At 31.6% G+C, this 27,686-nt stretch overlaps 1 long non-coding RNA gene across 2 annotated transcripts; it reads right to left on the reverse strand.

Moving 5' to 3' along the window:
- Nucleotides 1–4,925: 4,925 nt before the first annotated feature.
- On the reverse strand, nucleotides 4,926–8,066 carry LOC146922863 (uncharacterized). 2 transcript variants are annotated; one of them, XR_015012624.1, is made up of 7 exons: nucleotides 7,510–8,066; nucleotides 7,091–7,143; nucleotides 6,825–6,876; nucleotides 6,549–6,602; nucleotides 6,405–6,455; nucleotides 5,852–5,985; nucleotides 4,926–5,228 (listed from the first exon to the last, which is right to left on the reverse strand). It is a non-coding gene; the product is annotated as an uncharacterized LOC146922863 (long non-coding RNA). The 2 variants fall into 2 exon arrangements; XR_015012623.1 differs by lacking the exons at nucleotides 4,926–5,228; nucleotides 5,852–5,985; nucleotides 6,405–6,455 and having other exon boundaries at nucleotides 6,465–6,602.
- Nucleotides 8,067–27,686: the final 19,620 nt, after the last annotated feature.

The following is a 27,686-nucleotide window of genomic DNA, read 5'->3' on the forward strand; positions in this document are numbered from 1 at the left end:
TTCCATTGTCACACCCCATCATAGACCATATGTGAAGGAGTTTGAAAAAATAGTGGTTGAATAGAAGAATAGAATGAAAGCGATTGACATCCACAAATGAAGTTTTACCGAAAAAAACGGTTAATTAAGTAAATGTTTCCTATAAATATAAAGTTTTTTTTTTAGTTTCTTGAAAAAAAAATTGCATTTTTTTAATCGTTGTAACATTTTTATTTGGCATTTTTAGGGACCAAAAACACGGACTGAAAATTTTACAGGGACTAAGAATGCTGATAAAAAAACTTGACAAAGACTAAAACTGCTGACGAATTTTTTTACAATAACTAAAAAGTGCGATTTATTTTTGTATGGACTAAAAATGAAATTCTGGATATTTATAGGGACCATTTACTTAATTAACTCTACAAAAAAAATAACAAATGAAATTAAAACACCAGTAAATTAGTTCGTCATAATGTTGGGACTACGGAGGAAACCTACATTGGGTCGGAACATCATATTATGGTAAGAGCAATCACACAAGTGAGATTGACACCACATCTTCACCTGAAATGTCTAATAAGCATGTATTTTGCCAACTCAGCATAACACATCTACATTTTTCCATTTTCAGATCACACCAAAGACCAAAAGTGAAGTAATTTAAAATAATAAAGGTTGACTAAAAAAATTGCGTCAAACCAAATGACATTCGAAAACTAAAATTTTAACATGATAAAAAATTAAACAAATGACATCTAAAACTAACAAAAAAGTTCATCGTAATGTTATGACTTCCAGGGGGAGCCTAAACTGAGTTGGATAATCACATTTGGGTAAAAGCACCCATAAAAGTGAAACTAACACCACATCCTCATCCAAAATTTTAAGGCATTAGTTATTTGTGTCATCTCACTTATTTTTTTTTGACCACCTACTCTTGCATCCAATATGAAACTTTAACTCGCATACGACAAATTAACTTCTCTCTCCTAAATGTGAGACTTTCTACATCTGTAATCAGGTGACATAACCAAATAAAGTAATATTGAGACACAACATGGTAGAAAAGGTTGGTTGATGGGGGGTTTCAAGAAGAGGTGGTTATATTCATTTATTTCATGAGTATAGAGAAAATGAACCAGAAAAAGAAATAAATAAAAAAGGAATTTTAACATGAGGGAAATGATAAGGAAAAAATGAATGCGTGCTTTTACCGTGAGAGTATGGAACAATGTGAGTTGCTGGTAATTTTGCGGGATTGTTGAAGAATTAGGAGTTTTGGGGTAATTATTTTACGACAAATTAGCCTCAATTAAAGAATCGCAACATCAATTTAATTTTAATAAGTATGTTTTTGTCATCTCAGTGGAACACATATGCATTTTTCCATTGTTAGATTCTACAAAAGACCAAAAGTGAAGGAATTTGAAATAAGGGAGGTTGAATAAAAAAAATAGCATGGAAGCGAATGGCGTTCAATAATCAAAATTTAGGATAATTTTTTTTTTTTAAAAATGAGATATAAAAGCTAACAAAACAATTCATCATAACTTTGAGACTTCCAAGGGATCTTACACTGAGTTTTACCACCATATTAGACTAAGAGATACCATACAAGTGAGATTGATATCACATATTCACAGAAAACCTTAAGCCAGTAGTATGTATATGAGTCATCTCACTTATATGTTATTCAAAATCTACTCTTCTATCCACTATAGAATTCTAACTCACACTTGACACATTAACATCTCTTATTCAAGTTTGCTACTCTCTGTGTCCATAATTACGTGACATAGTCAAATAACATCAAATGAAGATGCCATATGTTTAAAAAGGTTGGTTGGTGATGGTTTCATTGAGGGAGGTTTATGTTCCTTTCTCACATGAGAAGAGAGAAAGGAAATTAGAAGTAAAAAAAAAAAAGATACGAAAAAAGGATTTGAACATGAGAGAAGATAAGGGAAAAAAACTAATCATTGTGTGTTTTGTTTGTGAAGGTATAGAAAACAGTGTGAGTTGTATGATAAATCTATGATTTTACTCAAGGAGTTGGAGATTTTTTGGACAACTATTTTACCAAAAAATTAGATTCAATTAAAAAAACACCACATATTTTTAAATATCTAATAAGCATATAATTATCAACCCAACATAACACATTGGCAATTTTTCATTATCATTTGCCACAAAAGGCCAAAAGTAAATAAATTTGAAATAATTGAGGTTGAATGAAAAATTCACAAGAAAGAGAATGACATTCAAAAACTAAATTTTAAGATTGAAAAGTTAAAGACTTAATTGCAGATTTTGTCCCATATTTTCAGCAACTCATGAATTGGTCCGTTCATTTTAAAATCACTCAGCTTCACTGCTAGGAAAAGCAAAATTAGGGAGGAAAATTAGTGATAGAAAAAAATAAAATCCCTCATAAATTCCTTGGTCACAAAATTTAGTAACATAATTAGAGAGGGATTTCATGTTATCCCTCACTAATTTTTGTTTTTTAGTGGTATTTTGGTCCCTTTCTGCTATTTTTAGACTAAAAAACAATGATGTGACATATTTTAGATGACCTTGCATTTAGTCTGATGATGTAGCATGATCAATACCCATGTAATTACATGAAAACTCCTTTAAAATTTTAATTTAAATATGACATATCACCATTTTTAAGTTCAAAAATCTGAAAGAGGCACCAAGACTGTGTAATTTTGAAATGGAAGGACAATTTCTGTGAGTGAGTGAAAATAGAAGAACCAAAACTGTAATTAAGCCAAAATTAAACAAATGACATCCAAAAGAAACCAAACAAGTGAGATTAAAAGAAACCAAACAAGTGAAAGTACTTGAAATGTAGAGGTTGGATAAAAAAATTGCATGAAAGGGAACAACATCCAAAAACTTATATTTAATATAAAAAAATTAAGCAATTAAAAACTAAAAAAAGTTCATTATAATGTTCAAAGTTCTGAGGGAGCCTATAATGGGTTTGAGCATCATATTTGACTACGAAAAAAAAAATCCTACAAGTTAGATTGACACCATATCTTTACCCTAAAAGCTTAAGACATTAGATGTATTAGTCTTCCCACTTATATGTTGTTCAATATATACTATTTCATTCAATTTATAATTTTAACTCACACATGGTACATTAACATCTCTCCCTTAAATGTAAGACTCTCTGTATATCTGATCTGGTGTGATAGTCAAATGAGGTCAGAGGCATAACATGGTAAAAATGTGGGTTGGTGGCGGTTACATATATGAATTTTTTTGTTTGTTTTTTTCATGAGAAGATATAAAGTAAATTAGAAAAAGAAATAAGATGAAAAAGGAATTTGAACACGAGAGAAAATATAAGTGAAAAAACTAAGGAGTGCGTGTTTTATCCGTGATGGTATAGAAAATAGAGTGACTTGCATGTAATTATATAGATTTGTAAAAGGTGTTAGAGATTACTGAGTAATTATGTTACCAAAGTATTAGTCTCATTAAAAAACATCAATTTAAAATGTCTAATAAACATGTATTTTGTAAACTCAGCATAACACATCTATATTTTTCCATTGTCATATCTCACCAAAAACCTAAAGTGAAGGAATTAGAAATAACAGAGGTTGAATAAAAAAAAACTGGCATGAAAGTGAATGACGACTAAAATTCAAGCCAAAAGAATTCAAAGCCACTCAGAAACTAACAAAATAAATCATCATATTATTAGGACTTATGCAGGAGTCTACAATTGATTGTATCATCACATTGGGCTAAGACTAACTACACAACTGAAATTGACACCACATCTTCTCCTGAAGTCTTAAAACATTAGATATATGGGTTACCTCACTTATATGTTTCTTAACATAAACTATTTCATACAAAGTGAAATTTTTACTAACACTTGACACAATATATGTGTTCCACCACCAAGAACTTCTCCCCCGCAATGTTAAACATAAATAACATACCATCGTTGGACTTTCTGGAGGAGCCAGCACCGGTCGATCGACACATTTGAGAAGGAACAACCACACAAGTGGGAATGATACTGCATCTTCATCCAAAAATTTCATGCTTAAATATTAGTTTTTTTTCCTCTTATTAGTTAATAAACCTCCGTTGTTTTATCCCATGTTTGAATTTAACTGACACTAGATACATCATAATATTGTCTCCCTCAACTATGACGAAATTCTAGCCCGTGCTTGGCACGGGTGTCCATACTAGTTACAAACATATATAGTTTGTTATACTCAATATCAAATTCAAAAGATATAGATATTAAATACTCCATCCGTTTTAAAATGAGTGTCGCTTTAGCCAAAAAAAATTTGTTTCAAAATGAATGTTGCTTTCGGTTTTCAATGCAATAATAACTTTTTCTTTTCAACTGTACCCTTCAATTAATACTATGTTACACTACTTCCAAAGTATTATTTTTTCTTTAATGAAAAACAAACCAATAGTTGATTAGGATAATTTGGTAAAATTGCTATGACATTTGACTACTTTATTCCATTCCTTAATCTGTGTGCAATTGGCTAAAGCGACACCCATTTTGAAACGGAGGAAGTAACATATAAGTATTAATGGAAATAGATTGTTAACGTGAAATTACAATTTATTAATTTAAAAGAACATAAATGGTAGGAAAATATGAAAATATTTAAAAGATAAACTTGTTACAACTCATTAACTTAAAGGGCATAAGTGATACAAAAAAAAAAAAACTTAAAGGATCAATTTATTACAATTAAATAACTTAAAAGATATTAGGTGTAATTTATCCATTTTTATAATTCATATTTAAGTTTAACACCATGATATAATATATCTTATTGCCCCCCGTGTTTTTTAACTTGAGATTGAGAAATTATTCTAATAAAAAAAGGGATAGATATGTTTAAATAATATCATTTTGAAGAATGGGTATACAAAGATTTCTACCTAAAAAATGAATGAGATATTATATAAATATAAATGAAGAGTACATGTACAAAAGTATTATACGCAACTTATATCCCTCTCAAGTTGTATGAACAACTTAATTTTTCAAAAAACAAAACAAATCCTTACATTCCAAAGCATTGCTTTCTAACTCATTTTCAGTGTCTTTGTTAACTTCTATAGCTACGACTTGCCGTTATTTCTTCAGGTCTTCGTTATTTCCATAAAAAAAAATGTATGAAAGTCCGATTTCTTATCATAATCTTCTAATGTCAACTTTTGAAAAAGTAAAAAACCTGAAGGAAAAAAAAACATAAAATTAGGCTAATGCAATTTACTATATAGAACAGAAAAAATTTGTCTAAAAACAAAAGAGGGCATGTGTCATTTAAAATTTGTCTAAAAATTTGTCTAATAAGCAGGATCTAAAATTGTTAGTTCTTTCAAATCTAGTCTATTGTGTAACCCAAAAAAATAATCTAGTCTATTGCATTGCATTTCTAATAGAAAAGGCAAACTATAAACTGTAGAGCAGAAAGATGAAATGCTGATAATCACTTATCTAAGGATCATGATTGTATCACTAATTTGTCACATGATATGCATATTTTTCATTTTCTAATAGAAGAAAATTTCATATATTTAATCAAGGCAAAAAGAACATATAATCAAAAAGATGAAGCTAAAATCTGACCAAGCAAGCAGAATGATTATGTGGCAAAAATAATGCTCCAATGTCAAATTTGTAACACATACATTATTAACCACTAAAAAACATATAAATATGTCTAAAGCAAGAACTATTGACTTCAATAGAGCAAAAAGCATGTTATAAATTGATCTCAAAATTCCATTTGACAAAACAAACAACAATTACTTATAATAAGATAAAAAAATAAAAATAAAAAGTTTAACTTACTTGTAATCATCCTTGTGATTTTTCTCTAATCCTCTCTTGCTTGTGATTCGGTTCTTGTAATCATATAGGTGAAGTTGAGGAATCATACAACCTGTTTTTGTTGTACAATTTTGAAGGAGTATAAAGAAAGATTCCTGAAAAAGTAGCAGTACATATAGAATGTATGAAAAAGATGATCTCTGCTGCTATACTTCTTACCTATTCATAGTTTTTTTTTTGTGTTTCAATTAAAGATAGAAAAAAACAAATAAGAAAATATAATATTAACATAAAATAGAAATGGGAAAAAAATTGGATGAGCTAAAGCCAAGTTAGTGAACAAATTTAGATAGATTTCTGAAACCAACATGAATGGTTAAATCCAACAAAGAAGTGAGTAAATTGGTTTGGTTACAACGACATCAAACAGCAAGAAGGTTAGAGTTTTAAAACAAAGTTAGGAGTGTTTTTTATTTTGAAGAAACAAAATGCAACGAAATAAAGAGCCACACCTAAGATAATCTACAAAGAAACAAAATGCAACGAAATAAACCAAAAAATAATAGAATCTAACCTGGATATGTAAGTAGCCCTCATAACACAACCGTTTCATATAATCTCGCAACTTGCAAAAATGATGTAAAGAAATCAGGAAAATGAAGGATAAGATAGCCAAAGCCAGACATTTTACAACCACATCTAAATTCATAAATATCACCTTTGCTGCATATTTATGTCCATTGACTTGCAATATCCTAATGCAACCTTCCGACTGCAACATCACAATCATTAGGAAAGCGAAACCAGAGTATGAATATCAAATTTGACACGAACGACTGCACAACCTAATAGTTATGATCTAAAAGCAATTACTGAAACAAATATTCAAGGGCTTTGTAGGATAGCAACTTAAACTTGTCATTTCATGTTGCATAAATTAATTTCAAATTGGCATCTGCAGCTATAAAACTACCAAAAGAAAGTAGAACCTCACCTGGACATGAACATAACCTTGAGAACACAGCCCATTCCAATAATTTCACTACCTGCAAAAAATATGAAAATAAATCAGAAAATGAAGGATGCAATTTTACAACCACCTATAAAATCATCTATATCACTGTAAAGTGATATCAACCAAGCATAAAACAATTAATTGTAAAACGAAAAACACCATAAAAAAAGATACAAACCTATGATATGATCATCTACAATAAAAAAAACTGCAAAGAAATAAAACAAAATACAAATGAACCTAACCTGAAAAAGTATAAAAGCTTCAAACTTGACATCCATATGGATAATTTCACAACCTGTAAATAAGAGGAAAAACGCAACAAATATTATAAATCCTACACCTTCATTCAGACAATTTTACAAACACCTTGTGGTTCAAAATCAACCCGGTTCTCGTTTTGGTTCAAAATCAAAAGAAAAAAATTGAGGTTTCAGCAAAAGCATCAAAACAATAGTGAATTTAAACAAACAATTGAACATTCAACAAAAGAATAATAATATGGAATCAATTCATGCAAAAAGAGATGGAAAGCAAGATGAAAACTCTTAACTCATTTTTAACTTGGGAGATGAACGAATTTACCTTATAATATCATGAAATAAAAACTGAAAATGAACATGGATTTGGAATCAAAAACGAAAATTGATTTTGGAGTTGTTACCTCAGGCGCCGCGGTGCGCGTTTCTTCTTCATTCTCTTCCGTGGAACCGATGGCAGTGAAAGGGAGAGGAAAGGTGATTAGCGCAGAGAGAGAAGGAACAGAAAACAAAATCAGGGAAATAATGAAGTGTGAGAGAAGATGTGATTCAAATTTGAAATTTGATTTCAATTGGAACTATGAGATTCAATATTGAGAGGGACATGAGGTGAAAAAGGTCTTGTAAGATGCTGATTTTTGCAGAAGGTGAGGATAAGTTTGTTTGGTAGCATCTCATAACTGATATATTTGTTTGTAGTTTGGCTATAATTGTGAATCAGGTAGCATCTTTCACTTGTTTTTGAGTGGATTTGAATTTCAAATGAAAAGATTTCCCTCCTATTCCATGAGAGCTAAATTTGGCTAAAAAAGTGATCATTGAGTTTTTGTGATGTATAGGTGGATAGCTTGAAAATTTGACACTTGTCAAAATGTATCTAAAAAGATCCCTCTAATAGTCTAATATTAAGATTGGGTTTGATGAAAAGAAGAAGAATGTTGTTGGGAAGAAGATGAATGTCGCCGGAGAAGAAAAGAAGAGAGAAGAAATTGAGATTTTTAATTAAGTACTAAGGGTATTTTAGGTTTTTTACATTATTAACAATATTTATTGTAAAAAATAATTAGGGTTAATTATATTTTTGGTCCCTACAAAATTGCGACCTTGTAAGTTTAGTCCTTGCTTAATTTTAATAGCATTTTTAATCCCTACAAAAAAAATTTACTTATAATTTTAGTCCCTGCTAAAATAAATTTTGTTTAATTATCCTTAAACTCTTAAATTTTTTAACGATTCTTTTTATATAACTTTAGAACACTATGAATGGTTCATTTACTAAAATCTATAATTTTTTAACATGAAATAAATTAAATATGAACTTTTTAAAACGACAAAAGTTTAAGATATAAGTAACAAAAATATGGACGTAGAAATCAAATTTTTGCGATATTTTTTTCGGAGGACCTTTTAATAACGTTCTTAACACGCCTGTAAAAAATTGTTGAAAAACTTAAGAGTTTAAGCATAAATTAAACAAATTTGGATTGAGTAAGGACTAATATTGACTGCAGAAATTTTTTGTAGGGATTAAAAATGCTATTAAAATTAAGTAAGGACTAAACTTACAAGGTCGCAATTTTGTAGGGGCCAAAAACATAATTAACCCAAATAATTATTATTTGTATATATAAAAAAATTAAATGAAAAATAATAGTAAATATGACGTGTCAGTGACACGTCATCCACCGTCACACAGTCAGCACGCCACGTCACCATTTTTATCCAGTCAGATGCTGACTGTTGGCTTTGGGGGGGTAAACCAAGGAATCTTTAAATTACAAGTGGGAATCTACAAGTTTTTTTTTACGCGGGGGGGGGGGGGGGGGGGGGGGGTGGTAAACCAAAAGTCGCCCAAATGGCAGGGGGGTAAACCCCTATTAACCCTTTGTTTAATGGTGATTGATTTTGATTTTCCTTTGTACAGAATGATGATGATAATTGTGAATTTTTTGTCTGGGTTGATGAATCTGAAGAACTATGATACTTTAAAGACAGTGGAATTGGTGTTGGTTAAGGAAGAAAGGCAAGATTGATGGAGAAGGTTCAGTCTATGGTTAAGGCTAAGGAAAGTGGCAATGAAGAGGTTTTGAGGGCAAAGGTTGATGGACAAAATTGATTGTGTAGGAAGTGAGCTTAGATTGATTAAGTATTTGATAGTCATAATTTGCTTGTTTGAGTTATTTAACATGTTATTGTATTGTATTAGGAGTGTGTAACACCCTCAATGAAAAGAGGTTGAAGATGAATGAATGTAACGACATTTATATCATAATATTACCAGCAAATTAGTCCCTGAATTGTCTTACTAACTATCAAATCGATCCACACATTATATAAAAAAAATCAACAAATAAGTCCTTGAATTATATAAACAGGTATCAATTTGATCCTTGGTGCATATATGTTCAGAACAAAGTAAAAAGTAAAAAGACACAATTGGTTGCATAAATGAGTCATAATTGTGTGAGCTCTAGCCACTAGGCTACTTGACCCAAAAAAGAAGAAGGGGTACATTTAAAACCTAGAGATTAAAACTCTCTCACATAGTTTTAAAACTCGGACCGGACCGGCCGGTCGGACCGGTCCAACCGCGAACCGGTGCCATGACCGGTTCGAGCAGATAGTTGGATCGGTTATGCAGTTGAACCGTAACAAACCGGTATGAACCGGCCGGTTTCCAGTCGAACCGGTGACTCGGTGATATTTAGATCTGACCGGTTTTCTGCACAAAAAAGATGCTGAAAGTAAACTGCAGTTCAATATTTTCTGGAAAAATCAGAGTTAGAGAGAGCTGCAGTTGCATCTTAGTGAGAAGATGAAAGAGTAAAGACAAATCACAGAGAAGATGTATGAGAGACTAAGAATTGGGACAAGAAAGAGAAAGGAACACGAATACCTCGGCGGCTGCTGTTAATGTTTGCAACTATTAGGGTTTTTGTTGGTGCTTAGTAGTTAGCAGTGAACTAGTGGTATGATGGGCCTGTCAAAATAAGCCCAAATATTATGATACACCTTAACAAAATTAACAAAACTCATGTGTAAAGAAATTAATACAAAACATTGATATCTTTTTTAAAAATAATTTTTATATTTTGGTTTTTCATTACTTTTTAGATGAGTCGTTTAGTTTAATATGATTAAATGTAGATATTTTTTTAAAGTATTAATCATGTGGGTTAATTTGAAGAATGAGTTTGTAAAATTATATGTATTTATATGTCACTTGAATATTTTTTTACAATTTTTAAGAGATTGAGTCATAGGGTTTAATAGTATTTTTTTTATAAGGACCGAGTTATATGACCGAGTCATTCGATTCAATCCGATTCTGCCATGCGGTTCGACCGTTGACCCAGTGGTTCAACCAATGAACCAGCGACCCAGTAGCCTTACCGAGTCGACGACCGGTCCGAGTTTTAAAACTATGCTCTCTCAATCTACTTTATATCTAATCGTAAGGTACATCTCCAAATCCTAATCCCACTTAACTTAACCTAATTTTTTGGCGCCCCACATCCCTAAAATTTGAATTTCAAATTCATTCATTCTTGAAACCCTGCGTTTTTTCAATCCACGCGTTTTTTCATTTTCGAAGACACTCCTCTTTTCTGCCTAGCTTCATTTCAATTCACCTATCTCTCTCTCACTTTCTCTCCATGCCAATGAATAAAATTTCACTCTCTTCCATGTCTTTTATGCTATCTCAGTAGTATTTCTCCTCTCATCCCTCGCCGTCGTCGACTCGACCGCCACCGTCATCGATGAATTTTCTCCTGCGGCCTCCTCTCTAGGTGAATTTTTGGTCTTCTCTCTCAATAGTTGCTCTTCTCCTCTCTCAATCGCTGCTTTTGCTGCTTTTCTTCATCCTCAACTCCTCCAGTTCCGGCCACCTCACCGAAAACCGCTGCGAGAACAGTGAGTTGAGAGAGTGAACATATCCTGAAGAGAATCACACATCAAATACAGTCATGAAATCCTCTGCAACTATACAGTGGCGTATCCAGGACCCTGCACCAGGGGGTGCAAATTTGATCTATATATATTGATCTACTCATTTCTCTTAGTAACTAATTAGTATGCATTGACAAGACGGTGTGAACTTATTTCACACATGCGTTAAATAATATGTTATTGTGTCATTTAATGTGAGCGAAAACACAAGTTATCATACATATTCATTAATTGATATTAAAACACATCATTGAATGCATGTGTAAAATAACTTTAAAGTATGTGCAGAGAAAGTAAATTCTTTTCCTATTAATTTAAACTACTAAATTTACATTTGTGTTACTTTCACCCAATAAAAAATTGCATTTATTTTTATTCTTTTTAATAAATTATCACATTAAATTTTATGATTTTTGACAAAGTGTAAATTCAAGTATTTACCACTAGGAATTCAAAAGAGTAATATCATTTACATTACTTTATAGGAAAAAGAATAAAAATAGAACTAGAGAATAGAGAGTGAAATGATTCCCCTTAAAACAAAGATATATCAAATGTGTTTAATTGGTCTAGTGGGATGATTAATTGTAGATGAATCATGAAGCCCTATACTATAACATGAATTCGAACCAGGTTATTTGTTTTTGGCTTTTAAGTGATAAAAATCTTCCAAATAATAAAATAGTAACACTTTAAAAGTCAAAACATATGTAGTACTAGTGGTACATGTGCACGTCAGTAAACTTGGTATGTACAAACACCAATCAATATAGAACCTGCACGCGTTCGTCAGACCCACTCTTAGGTGAGGTGCAAAGCAAGAATATCAGGGTGTGCAAATAGTAATGAAGGTAGGAAAACTGATGCAAATCTCATAAATCCAGGGTGTGCAGGTGCACACCCTCAAAGCTACCTAGCTCCGCCCCTGCAACTATATCTGGGTTGTATATCACTGTTCGTAGAATTTCCTTTGTTGTTGTGACGATTTGGTTTCCACAATTCACGTAATGCAACTGAATAATTTATTTTTGTTTCGTTTTAACTTTATGAAATTATGTGACATCAGGTTTGATTGCTTAGTTTAATTTTTAGTTATGGTGTTGTTTGACTGCAATGGAAGAGAATATAAGAGAGGGGATGAGTTTGCAAGGTATACATAAAGTGATAATATTGTGAGGAACAAGTAAAATCCAGTTGATGCTTACACATTCAGAATTTTCATTTTGTTTATTTATTTGTTTCTTGAATTTATGATAGATTGTGTGGTTCATTTGTTTTGACAGCATACAAAGCATACAAATTCTGACAAGTGACAAAGTGTATTAAGTACGGGTCAAACCTGTGGTGAAGGCAACCATTAGAGATATTTCAAAACAGGAGAAATGGGAATGTGTTGCTTTGGCAGTGCCCAATTCAGTATCATTTACAGTCACTCACTTTGATGAATGTACTTTGCATTCTAATTATTTGATAAAAGGATCATTAGAACTTAGTTGAGGTCTTCTCTGTGCATTTCTTAAATCAAGACATGGAATAGATAATAGCTCCCATTATGCCTGTAATTTAAAACTTATTGTTTTTTCTTCTCAGTTTCCACCATTGAGGTAATTCTCGGATGTGTTTGAGAACAAATCATTCTGTGTGGATTTGAGAACAACTAAATAGTTTATTTTTTTTGATTTTGACATTGTGTAATTATATGATATCAAATTTTATTGCTTTATGGTGTTGTTTGACTGCAGTGAGTATGAGAGAGATTCCATTCTCGGGAAATTCACATTGCAAAAAGACTGCTTGGTATGCAAATGGAGATATTGTAGTGTGTAATGAGTATAATCCGTCTATAGGTTTTGCTATGGTAAAAATATGCCAAACTCATGTTTGTTAATAGGTTTTCTGTTGTTTAAATTTGTTCATTTGGTATTTAGTTTGAAGCATTGAGTGCTTTTATTTTGAGATTTAGTGTTCTTCATCAAACATAATACTTATAGAATGTTAGTCACCTTGAAGTGTTGAAGAATTTAGTTTTTTTGGTTTGATCTATGCAGGGTTTCAGTAGAATGAACTAAATGTAAAGGTCTTTGACAATTGCTTATATATGGAGAAATTGTGTATTGAGATTAGAACTCTTCATGACTATTGAATTAGGTAGGAAATATCAAAATTCTAATTTCTCAATCAAATTAAAATTACTTGCTGCTTACTTTTGATATTTTGGATTGACAAATGTAAAGTGATTGATGTAACTTGAATATTTTGATGATTTGCTGCTTTTTTATGAGATTGAAATGAAATTAAAAGCATGACAAATACAAAACATCCCACATCATACTATTATTAAGCAAGTGGGTACTAGAGAATTCGCAGGAGTTGATGCCCTACGACATTGTGTACATATGATTGTTTTAATTGGGATTCACTAATTTAAGTTTGGCTTTGATTTAACATAACTGTTTAAATTTTGATTTGGATTTGGTTTGTGAGGAGTTGAGTTAAATTGTGTTAATTGAAATGTTTTAGAATATATTTGCTTCATATTTTCAGGTTTCATGGTTGAAGTTGGTTTTTATTTTTCATCAGTGTTATTATTTAATATAAATCAGGTAATGTGTGTTAAATATGAAGCCTAATTAACCAACGGTGATTTAAATTGTTTTTGGTGCCGATAATGTTATTGCTGCAGAATTTTATCTTGACAGGTTCATGTTGGTACTGAGTTTTTGAGATTCTCTAAATTAACTTGATATTTTTAAGTAGCTATTTGATTGCATTCTCTCTGAGCAAACAATGGCTACTTAATTTAGAGATTCTCTAAATTAACTTGATAGTTTTTGTGTTTCTTTCTTTGTTTGAATTCATTGAAATAGAAAAGTGATTATTGTTATTGGTTTTATCTTTGAATGGATCAGGGATTCCGTGGATGGAGGAAGAGCACAAGCTATTTTTTGTTGGATTGCAGAAAGTTGGCAAAGGTGATTGGAGAGGAATCTCAAGGAACTATGTGAAAACAAGAACGCCTACGCAGGTTGCAAGTCATGCTCAGAAGTACTTTCTCTGCTGAAGTAATCTCAATCGCTGTCGCGGTAGATCCAGTCTATTTGATATCACCACAGACACAGTAATGTTTTCCCAGAGCTGATGGCTTCTGAATTTGTTGTTTGCCAATATCCTCTATTGTATGCACATGGTTCAGATTTTTTAAAGTATGGTGCTGTTAATTTTTGGTAGCAAGTGACGTCATTTATGGTTATCTGGTATGATTTTTGAATAGTATTGTTTTTTTTTTTTTTTTCAAATATTGTATACTGGTCAGCATTATTTGCAAAGTTGTTTTGCTCGACCTAAACAATATTCTCTCATATGTTGCTTGAAATTGATATTGATTTATTCAATCCGTTTATTTTGCAGACTTTATCATATGATCGTTATTTGGATTCGTTCCTGTCCAAGGTTAATAACATCTCTTATTTTGTTTTTTCTTTCTTTTTTGCCGCATTATATCCTTCACTTAGATGCTATATATCAGGAAGCACTCACACTGTTGATTATGATTAAAATGTGTCGAGTTTGTCATGTTGAGTCACATAAACTACCTCATTCTTTTATTTAAGTTGTTGTTATACTAAGCTACTACGCTTTTTCGTCAGCTACAACTTTAGAAATCATCGTGCATTACAGATGTTGAAGCTAATTCTATGATTCAATGGATAATATCATATATTAAGTTAGGAACAACTGTTTATACAACTATGATCAATTTGATGTTTCGCCTTATAAACCCAATGTCTTATCAAATTTCTCATGTTTTTTTCAATATATTTTTCCTTTATTTTTTGCTAAGTTTATACATTTCTGCTATGTAGGAAAAACTTTTTACGGACATCTTGGTTAAACCATGGTGGATCAACTGATGGTTCTTTGGAAAACGTTTCTGACGACAAGGACCTACATACATTTGTGGAGATAGAAATTGAAGAATTAACGAGGAGAACGGATGTCAGACTCGATTCAACACCTAGATGGGATGCACCATTTTATGAGTAAAACTTGAGGCCATGGACCATTTCATTGTGCAATTTATCATGTTCTTTGTTTGGGACTTCAGTTTTGTGATTATATTTGGTCTCAGTTTTGTCATTTTGAACCCTACTTATTTCTAAGATCTTGCTTCTGTGTTTCTCAAAGGTAATAATATGTTTTTCACTCAAATTTACTTTATTAATTTGCTTTAATTTGTTGTGTTCTAGCTGCATAATTATATGAATATGCCATTAGTGAAAGAATTACTTTTCTCCCATTAGACAATGAAAACATGGGATTCAAACATACTTCAACGGTGGCTCATGTATGGAAGCCAATGTTCAAGCAAAATATAATATCAATGGGCTAAGTAGTTGCACTCTTTTCCTTTCAACTGTCAGAACTTTCTTCATTGTGTGTTCAACTATTTTAAAGCAAACAAAAACATGGCTCATTGACTTAATCTTACAGGTTGAGTGAAGACTATATTTTGTTAATGTGAATTTTGTTTGAATTTGCTACTAACTATTAATTACCAAAAGAAATTACTGTCATGTATTTAATCATTTACATGTTTAAATATGTTGTTACTTTTTTGGGTATACCATTATTGTGATGAACATTGTTTACCGAACCACTTAAGCATCTTAGTTAATAATTTTTACTTTATACTTCAAAGCCTATATTTGACACTTCCAGGAGATTACTAATGTTTTGTGAGTTAGTGAAAACAGAATTGTATTGTGACCACTTCTTTTTTGCTCATTGGTAACATTTTTAATTGGTGATAGCTAAAAAATGCAGGTATTGGATAATATAAGCATTTGTGTTTCAAACCTAATGGCTAAAACCAATAGACAAGTTATGATGGACTCTTCTTTTAATTTATATGTCAATCAGTTTATCCTAGAGGACTATGTAATGAACTTTGTTTTATTGTTTTCTCATATATTCTTGGATGAAATGACATTGGGGACTTTTTTTAATTCATTTGCAGTTGCTACCAATGGCCAATTCCATTTTCGTGTGCATCTAACAATGTTTAATACTAGGTAGATTCAAAGTGTATTATGAGAACTTTCATTCCTTAGATCCAAAAGCTATAATGGGTGCTTGAGAATGATAATGACATTGAGGGCATGAAGGCAATGCAGCTACATTGGGGAAGTAGTGATAATGGCAATGAGGGGATGAAGGCAATGCATATGAAGACAATGGCCAAATCGAAGTATATATATGTGTAACACAAGTTTTAGGTTGTTTAAATAATCAAAGTAGTGAGAAGCTGATGTATTTTGTATGATAAAGTTTTGAGTAACTATTTTTTTTTTGGAACTTGGGAGACATTTGTCATAATATGTAGTGGATAGTTAACCATATTCTTGCATTTTCTAAATCAACAAGTTGTTTAGTGCGGCCATGTGGAAATTCTTTTGTACATTTTTGTTGCTTGGAGATATGTATTTGTGCGCTGTGTCGATTGATCAATGTTAATACCACCCGATCAATGTTAAAACAATTGAGCAAAGTGTGGGAATAATAACCGCACACTCCACTCTGTAACTCAATCAATTTTTAACAATTATTATTATGTCAAGTTGTTTCAGTACCAAAACAAAGTCCTTATGTATTTTATCAAACGTTGAAATATTTCTTGGAACAACATGGTTGCAAATATTTATGACCCGTGCGGCAGCACAGGTGAAAAGTCCAGTATACTTAACAACAGTGTAATCTTCCAATAATCTCTTCATTAGAGGATAAACACTAATTACACTTATGTTGGACAACTGAAGCGCACATCATCAGCATGGCGCAATTACTATTCATACATGCAAGCATATACAATACCAATTTAACAACTTCAGCTATGGCCTATGGGGGATATGAAAGAAGAAAAAATATAATTTTTCCTAAGAAATAAACTATATATTTTAATGGAAAGAATAAAAAGTAGGTACCTAGCGAAAAACATTATGAGCCCTCAAAATTTCTTCATGCCCGACGCCCGTATATTTGAGGAGTCTTGCTCTTTACCCAAATGATTTCGCTCATTCCCAAAGTAAAATACCAAACTACCCCTACGCATGTTAACATGCGTTACGCAAGTTAACTTGCGTAGCGTGACTTAAGTCACGTAGCGTGAGTTAAGTCACGCTAAGTGCCGTTTTTAGTTCAAAACCCAGCATGCAAGCCCAAAACACCATTTTTTCTTTCCCTCCACCTCCAAAAACCCAAAAAGTGCGAATTTTTGGGTCATAATCTCAACTCCAAATCATTGCAAATCGTCAGGAAGCAAGTTTCTACGCTCATCAAGCATCAAAGAACAGGTAATGTATCACCAAAACTCATCCTATTTTCCTGGTTTTTCTGCCTGTCACGTCATTTTTTGTCAGTAGGTACTAGGTCTGAGCGTGAGTTAACTCACGCTAGTTGTGAGGTGTGCGTAAGTTAACTTGCGTAGGAAGATAACACTAGCGCAAGTTAACTCACGCTAGTGTGTGTTGCCCAGTCTGTGCCCAGAATTTGAAATTTTGCGCCACTTTTTTTTGCTTGCTTTGCTTGCCGCACAAGTCATTTATTTATGTTTTCTTTGTATTTTTTATTGAGTAGACATTGAGTGGCATGGTGGAACATGTGGCGGAGGATGGCGTTGAGCCCAAACCGGGCAAAAACAAAGCTTCCGGTGTAGGCAAACCACCCAATGATGTGAAGTTTAAAGTGAAAATTCCTTTTCAAGTCGAAGCTCACATACTTCACAATCAAGCAAACCCTACCGGTAACTTTGAAGAGAAGCCTAAACCGGTACCTACCGGTGTTCGTGTTATTGAAGAAAACACCGGTTCATTTTTTTACAACAAACGAGAGATGGAAAGATCGAGAAGAATTGCTTGGTTGGGTTCGTCGACAAACGGCTAGGGTGGGATTTACTATTTCTATAGATAAATCTAGTACAATAGCGCCATACATGACGATGCAATGTGAGAGAAGTGGTGAATACAAGCCACCTAAGACGAGGAAGAAACTGAAGCTTAAAGGCACGGGATCAAGGAAGTGCAATTGTCCGTTTAGGTTGAAATGCTTCTTTGAAAAAAAACACAAGAATGGTGGATTGCAATGCTTTGTGGAGTTCACAACCATGATTTGGCGCCAAACTTATCCGGCCACCTTCTTGCGGGTCAACTAAAAGGGGAGGCTAAGCAAAGAGTTATCGACATGACAAAGAGCTTGGCAAAGCCTAGGAATATTCTCACGGATTTGAAGGAAAGAAACCAAGAAAGTGTGACAGGCATCAAGCAAGTGTATAATGCACGAACTAGATGGCGCAAGGGGCAAAGGGAGGACAAGACCGAGTTGCAATACTTGATTACAAAGTTGGAGAAGCATCAGTATGTCTATTTCACAAGAGCAAATAGTGAGGAAACCACTCTTGAAGATTTATTCTTTGCTCATCCGGATTCAATTGATATGCCAGTTTATGGCCAATATGTAACTAATATTATATAAATATATGAAAAGAATTATTTTGGATCGTTTATATGTCATTAAGTGTGTTTAAATTATTACGGGTCATTACCGGCGTATTTGTGAAATTTGGACCGTTTGGATCGTTTATGTGTGATTATGTGATTGTGAGAAAAACGATGTTTTTAATTAATTTTGATCAATTATGTCGTATTATCCGATAAACTTCTTAAACTGGCATAATTTGGTTAAGTTATGAATGTGGCGTGATTACAGGTCTTTCTAGACTTATCAAAAGTCTATTCTGTTACTGCATGCATGCATGCAGTTTCTGTTTCTGCTATGAACGTGAGTTAACTCACGCCAGTGCAAATGGCAACGTGAGTTAACTCACGCAATCCATTACACTAACGCATGTTAACATGCGTTATTTTTTTTTTACAAATAGCACCAACGCATGTTAACATGCGCAATGCTTTTCAACAAATAACACTTACGCATGTTAACCTACGTAACGCATGTTAACATGCGTAAATATTTGTACTAGCGTAACTTAACATGCGCAGGGGCAGTTTGGTATTTTACTTTGGGAATGAGCGAAATCATTTGGGTAAAGAGCAGGACTCTATTTGGGAGGACAAAAAGTTCTGAATCCCGTCACTTAACAAGTCTCCAAGACAAAAGTTTCCAAAATTAAAGTTGGCACATAGGCCTCCAAACTTTTCACAATTATTTTTTGAAAAATATATTTTTTTTGGTGGTGGCCGGGGTTTGAACCTCGGACCTTACATATTTTATGCATTGTCCATACTAACTGAGCTAAGCTCACGAGGATTTTTTGAAAAATATATATTAAAAAAACAAATTTTCTATTTTTTTTCTTAAAAAAATGATGACAAATATGGAGAAAGGGTTCCAAAAAAACAAAAACAAAGAAAGACCGTGAAATCAAAGCAGTCATACAAGGGTTCAAATAAAAAACTATCTCGATAATTAGAAAATTAAATTAATGCAAAAAAGTAAATGTTAAAAATATTTTACTATTTCATACTTCATGTTAAAAAAGTGATTGTCTAAGTTAAGGCTACACAATTTTGGAACGAACTCCGGTTCACCCTCTCTCATTTTCACTTTTGCTGCCCACCAATATGGCGCAATGTCTGATATGAAAAATCACTTTATTACAACTTGGTTTGTGTGATCAAGATAAACTTTGATGATATTCTTTGATAGTCCAACAAATAGGGTTTGGAATTTTATTCTGTGAGACAGTAATGGTGTAATGGTAAAATGATTAGCAAAATTTGATGCATCATCTTTTGTTTTGATCTTAAAAGATTTTAAATATCTTGCCCTCCTCAAGTTCCATATTCTTCACTTGTCCAAGTTTTAGCACCACTATTCGTTGTTTGTGTTGATTTTTTCATGGTTAATAAAAAAAGTGTACGTTAAAAAGTTTGATTATGACACTCTGTTGTGCTTCTGATAGATGGTGACAAATATCCTTAAAAAGAAAAAGATGGTGACAAGTGGGACATATAATTGGACCACCTATATAGTAGTATCTTTCATTCCCTGCGTATAATAAAAGTCGCCATAATTTGAATATCAAAAGTGTGATGTTAACTTGTGCTCTTAGGGCACAAGATAAGGAACCTAAAAGTAGAAATATTCTCTTAAATTTTGGGCATTCTATTTATTATAAATTCAAAAATTAAATTGAATGTACACATTCCAACAAAAAGTTACTATGTTGGGTACCTTATCTTGTGCCCTAAGCGCACAAGTTAACATTTTCAATATCAAAATTATAGCTTAACTTACTGCCTCCACAATATTTAATATGCATCGTAAATATGTCTCTAATTACACCATACTTCTTTGATCTCGTTTACACAGTTTTATATGAAAAAGATGAGTTATAAATGATTCTATAAAATTATTCTTTATTAATGACATTGAAAAGATAATCTGAGAAATTGAAAGAAGAGATGGTATGACTTTTGATTTGGACATTGGAATATAGTTGTATGTTTGAGCTTAAGAGAGGTGGACGATCAGCTGAGTTACTGCAAAAAAAATAAAATTAACAAGCATCAGAGATTCAGAAATGAATCTATGCTATAAAATGCATATAGATGAAATGAAACTTACAAGACCAAATAGAAACATAAACTATTCATAGACAAAATAGAAACAAATTAATAATTTTTCCTAAAGCGAAAAAGGTCCTCTATATAGAATGTGAAATTGGTAAGATCCAAAAAGTAAGAACAACTAAAATCGACGAGTATCAGTCGCATCAAATTCTGTTCTTGGTCTTATTTCTAACACATACCAAGTAAAAGACTAAAATTCTCAAACTCGTCTTATTTGAAACTTGTTGGACATGTGTGACTTTTGAAATACCTCAAGCACTAAAAACACAATAATAGTGTGGCGAATCTCTATTGATTTATCAATTTCGTAAATGACCTTTTTTTATCACTGGATAAATTAGGGGTGGCAATAGGATCCATCAAATCCATCCAATCCATCCACCATAATATCCATCCAATCCATCCATTAAACAAAAAAATAGTTAATGGATTGGATTTAATCCATCCATTTAAAATTATGGATACATCCAATCCATCCACCTTATTTTAGAAATCCATTTGATCACCTAAAATATTAATAATAATCCATTGGATATAAAATTATTTTAAACATGATTTAAATTAATTTTGTCAATAAATAAAAATAAGCCGTTTTTAATTATGGGGGCCTAAACAGAAATATTTTGATTTCTTCCTCAAATGATTGGTCCATAAGATTCAGCCCATTCATTTATAACAAATCAGCCCAGTAATAATATAAAAAAAAAACAGAATATATGGCCACCGGAGCTCCACCGTAGCTGCCGGACGACCACCACCCACCATCGTGAGTTCACCGGAGCTCCGTCGTGAGTCGCCGAAAAATCAGATTTTCCGACCATATCGTCGCCGTACTCCGCCACACTGGTCGTCGGAGCGCCGCCGGTCAACGGTGGTGACTGGTGGTCAACGCCGGTGCACCACCACCTTTTTTTTATTTCAGTTTTGGGCTAAGACAAAAATTGGGCTTAATTAAAAAAGCAATTCTGAATGTATTACTTTCTGCACCAATTAGTTAACAGAATAATTATGTAAAACCAATTAATTAACTAAAAAATTATGTAAAACAAATTTAAAAAATAAATAATACATTTTATTTAATGGATCGGATGGATAATCCATCCATTTAAATTTAATAATGGATGGATTGGATGGATATAAAACCTAATGGATGGATTGGATGGTTTTTTTTTCAAAAAAAATTAATGGATTTTAATGGACTAATGGATTTTTTTTATCCATCCATTAGGATCCAAATCCATATCCATCCAATCCATCCATTTTGCCACCCCTAGGATAAATCATGCGTTGTTTGTTTCCTTTAACTTTTTCATCCTTTTCCTTTGAATTTTGTTTTCCATATTTTATTTTACGTTCATGGTTATTGCATTCATTTTGGAATTGTACTTATGTATTTTGAAAATCGAGAGCCTTGCATTGCCATCCATGGATGGGTATTGAAATGCGGGTTAAACAAATTTGCGGCATACTATATCTTAATTAATCAATCGACTTATAATGATGAGACTATTTACGGAAAAAATATTATATAATTACCGGGGATGGGAATGGATTTGGATTTCCGGCTGTTACAGCAGGATGCTGTAACATATCAGAACCATCAGATTTAGATCAACGGCTCAGATCATTTAACTGTGTTAAGCTGATGTCATGTCTAATATGAACCGTCTGTTCTGATATCAACGGCTGTGATTTAGTTTTAGCACCAAACTGTGTGCATTTTTACAGCACCAAATCCTGGTCTGGATGGGAATAAGTCAGATCATACTTTTTTCTTAGATAGAGAGTGTTCAGACTTTTTTAAAAGTCTATTTAGTTTAAAAGATCATCAGACCACAGACTATTAAAAAAAAATTAGGCCTATTAGGCCGACCTACTTATATAAATATGGATAATATCATTTATTATTATATATTTTACTTTGAATTAAATTATAAATTTGTTAACCTTTACAATAATTTAAGTTTATTAGTAAAAATTAATTTTTCGCATATTTAAATGTATTATTAAAAATTAGAATTGAAATATGATATAATATATAGTAAAATTATCTAAAACTTCATGTTAAATATCGAAAAAGAGTTTAATATCATTGATTTATTAGTTTGATAGTCTATTTAATCTTATATCACATTACTTATTTAAAGAGGTTCATGTGAAATAGATTTTTAAACAGATTAACATGACTAAAAAGTTAATGGATGTCAAGTGTAATGATAATGCCATCTTAGCCGGCTTTGATGATGTCATCTCATTGTTTTTGTAGTATGACCAGAACGTTTTGGTATATGCTTCAGGTCATTCTCGACGAAACAATCCTAACATTTTGTGTTCCTTTTTTTATTTGTTTTGGAGGAAATTGACGATGATGGAAAAAAAATAAAGTTAAACAAATTATTGTTTATTTTTGGATTTTTTTATAATTTTTTGGGTTAAATATGTTTTTGATCCCTATAAAATGGAGACCTTCTAAGTTTAGTCCTTACTTAATTTTAATAGCTTTTTTAATCCCTACAAAAAAAAATTTACTTATAATTTTAGTCCCTGCTAAAATAAATTTTGTTTAATTATCCTTAAATTCTTAAATTTTTTAACGATTCTTTTTATACAAGTTTAGAACACTATGAAATGTTCATTTACTAAAATCTATAATTTTTTAACATGAAATAAATTAAATATGAATTTTTTAAAACGACAAAAGTTTAAGATATAAGTAACAAAAATATGGACGTAGAAATCAAATTTTTGCGAGATTTTTTTCGGAGGACCTTTTAATAACGTTCTTAACACGCCTGTAAAAAATTGTTGAAAAACTTAAGAGTATAAGCATAAATTAAACAAATTTGGATTGAGTAAGGACTAATATTGAGTACAGAAATTTTTTGTAGGGATTAAAAATGCTATTAAAATTAAGTAAGGACTAAACTTACAAGGTCGCAATTTTGTAGGGACCAAAAACTTAATTAACCCTAATTTTTTTAGAACAAAATTAGGGTATTACACACCCTTATCTCTAACTAATTTTCATATTTTCATTAATATTCCTACATGTACCCAAACTATTCTTAGGAATGAAATGTTATAACCACCTTTTTTATTATCCTCTATGCACAACTGTTAGTAACTAATCTCTCAAACCGTGTTAAATTACAAAGTTTTCTCTTAAGAAATTTAACCTTGCTATATTCTCAAGGTTGAATTTTAATCTAAAACTTTATTTGGGGGAATGAATCTAAAACTTTAGGCTAAACTAGAAGAAATCCATTATCATTTTATTCAGTTGCTTTTTTTTTTTTGAGAGAATCATTTTATTCAAGTGCTATTGGGTGCTATAACTACCTTTTAAGTCAAACAAAATTGTTAATTTTTTTTAAAGTAATAAAATTGTTTTTTTTTTTAAGGAAACAAACCAAATTGTGAATTGTTGTGTGTGTGCCTAAATGATTTGGAATTGTTTGTGTCTATTTTAGAATTTCTCTTATATATAAAAGGAAAAGAAAAAAAGTGCAGCGCTGTTCACAAAAACGGGAAGAAAAAAAAAAGTAGTTGCTATGATAATGAAAAAAAGCTTATAAGCTTTTCAATAAGTTATGGGGAATTAGTCACTTTAGTTCATGAATGAGAAATGAGTAGTCACTTTAGTCTCTGAATGCAGAGAAATTGCAAAACAGTCCTTGAATATAAACTCAATTAGTCAATTTAAGGGACTAAAATGACTGACGGAGTCTACATTCATGGACTAAATTGACTAACAGAGCTTGAATTCAGGGACTAAATTGACCAACGGAGTCTACATCCAGGGACTATTTTGCAATTTATCGTCATCCAGGGACTAAATTGACGATTCATTTCCTATCAGAGACTAAAATGACTAATCTCCCATAAGTTATAGGTTAGTTTTTTTTTTTAGGATGTTAGACCATCCACAACAGAGCACCATAAATTGGATGTTTAAATTGAATTTATATGTCTACATCATTCATTTTACCGTAATACTTAATAAGCACCAATTTTCTCCAACTCAGCACCTTAAAAGAAATTATTAAATATGCCCGACAAGTAATTTTATATCATTACATTTCAACAAAATTTATTTATTTTATTAAAATTTATTAAACGAGACCCATGCAAAATGAAAAGAGAGAGGGTGCTTCCATAGCCACCCTTCTCCATAGCCACCCATGTATTATACTCGGTGTATAAACTTTAAAAGACAGTCCAATTTTTTTTTTCTTTCAAAACGATGGTCTTTGGAAAGGGTAGAATAGTAGGGAGTGATTTGCACAAAATCGCTTTCTCTCTAATATAAAAGGATCGAGTAAGTTTCTTTTTTTGGAAATGGATTCTGCTGTACTGTTGGAATCACCATCATTCTGATTCAACAACAAACCCATTATTCTCTTCTTCCTCAAAATTTCATTTCATGATTTTAACAACAATAACAAACCTGACATGTGGCATGATGGGGACCTGTGGGCCAGTTGTCTCAGGATCAAGGCATTACTCTCTTCTTCAAACTTTCATTACCCAAATTGACAACCAATAGTTAGTCTTAAAATTCTTCATTTTGAAAAAAGAGTAGGAAGGAGTATATTTTATTACATTTAATAATACAATGTAGTATTACTCTTTGTCACTTTTTATATAAACCTTTTCCTTCAAAAAAACAAACATAAACCTTTAACAAAAATTATGAGTATTAAAAAAAAAGTAAAAATAATATATTTGTCTAAATTATTATGTATGTCTATTATCAAACCATTCTTTGTGTATAAATGTATTATTTAACATTAATTTTTTATATTCAAACACAAATTGAAAGCATTAATAAGAATGTATTTTAAAAATAAATAAATGCATATTAAAATTCGTAGATTATCCTATAATTAAAGACAAACAATTTTTACACCAAAAAAAAAAAGACAAACAATTTTTTTTACAAAAGATGCTAACATTAAAAACGGGTGGAGATTGTTATATGCATGCCACTGTGTTTTTTTTATTGTCACGATCATGTGATGAAGTAAGGGCATGAAATTTGTCAAGGGAGTGAGAATCCACTACTATTAAACTGAAGAATGTTGATCAAGCAGGGGTATGAAATTACATTATTAAACACATTAGCATTCATGTCTGTCTGATATTTTATTGCGCTAATGTGTATAAATTACGGATATTAGTTTTTACGAAATTTCGATTAAAATTATAGTTATAGATAATTTGCATTTTTATATTGTCACAAATTATATTTGTCTTTTTCAATGATGAGACCAATAATATACAAAATATAATATAAATTTTATTTTTTTGAATGACACCAACAATGTAACATTCTTATAAGAAAATTTGTTTAAGGTATAATTGAAAGTGAAAAAACCATCTAATTTTTTTACCTAATTTAGATCTAACTCAGTAGAATATTAAACTAATGATGAGTCAAATAGTTTATCTTTAAAAACATGGTAAATGTAATTTCTTCAATAGCTTGCATTGTGAGATGAGGTTATATACTTAGATCTAACTGAGTTAGAGGAGTGCTAAACATAGCGAATTATGTTTTCACTAATGCATCATGATGCCTATTTTTAGTTTTTTAGAGATATTTTAAGTTAAAATGACAATTGTGAAACTGCTTTAATTTTGAAAACGACGGAAATCACCATTAGTTGTGAGCTTACAAATAATCAATCATGATGCATTTGTGATCAACATTCTCGCGCTATATAACATTTTCATATAAATTATTGTATGCGAGTAAGCCTTGCTCCAAAAATGATGTATCAAGTTTGAACCTTACCAAATGTGCTTTTACATTTGTTCTTTTTATTTGAATTTCTATCAACATTACGTTTTCTAGCAAATTATTTTTCCATTTATGCCCCATAATTTTTTTTTCTAATTCGTTGAACATAAACTTATAATAACTCTAGAGAAAATCAAACCATGCTTAAGCTTCTTCTAACTATCCAATTCATTTATATAGAACAAACAATTATCAGAAAATCAATATGATTCTCACAAAATCAAAAAACAAGTGTTGTTTTGCATTTCAATTCTCAGCAGGTGAGCAGGGTGAGTACGAAATCAGTCCAAACTTGCTCACAGTATTAAACTTTAAAAGACAGTCCAAACTTTACTTTTTCATCCAAAAAAATATGGTTTTCGGAAAGGATAAAATATTAGGGACAGTGACAGTTTCTTTCTTTTTTTGGAAATGGCTTCTTTTCTTCTGTACTGTTGGAACCCATCATTCTGATTCAGCAACAAACCCATTATTCTCTTCTTCAAAATTTCATTTCATGATTTTAACAACAATAACAAACCTGACATGTGGCATGAGTGGGACTTGTGGGCCAGTTGCATGAAGATCAAGGCATTACTCTCTCCTTCAAAATTTCATTACCCAATTTGACAACCAATCATTAGTCTTAAAAATCTTAACAATCTTAACATTAAAAACGGGTGGAGAGTGGTATATGCATGCCACCACTGTGTGTTTTTTTTTTTTTTTTATTTATCGAAGGAGCATTAAACATTTTGTTTTCTTCAAAACAAAAAAAGAAATTAAAACATTTTGTTATTGGTAAGACTCCTATTATATTTTATGACAAATGTGCATATATTAAGACTCCTATCACACAATCACCATGGTCCCACAAAATCAAATATTTTTGCATTTCAATTCTTAGCAGGGTGATAGCAGGGGTTAGTACGAAACCGAGGATTGATTTTCATATCACACACACACACACTCACAAACAAGGACCAAACACATTTCTTTCTCTCTTTTCACAATTCCTTTCTACCACTCACACAAATTGCATTATAAATAACACTCATTCTCCACATTTTAACTCACACAAAAAAAAAAAAATCTCTCTGTCTCTCTCTCTCTCTCTCTCTCTCTCTCTCTCTATATCCTATAGGTTTGTACTCTAGTTCCTTTAAACACTTTTTTACATTTATCATTTTCACTCTTCATTTTT

This window comes from Medicago sativa, chromosome 5, assembly GCF_051527215.1.
Source record: "Medicago sativa cultivar Bolivia chromosome 5, Bolivia_mono, whole genome shotgun sequence".
NCBI lineage: Eukaryota > Viridiplantae > Streptophyta > Magnoliopsida > Fabales > Fabaceae > Medicago > Medicago sativa.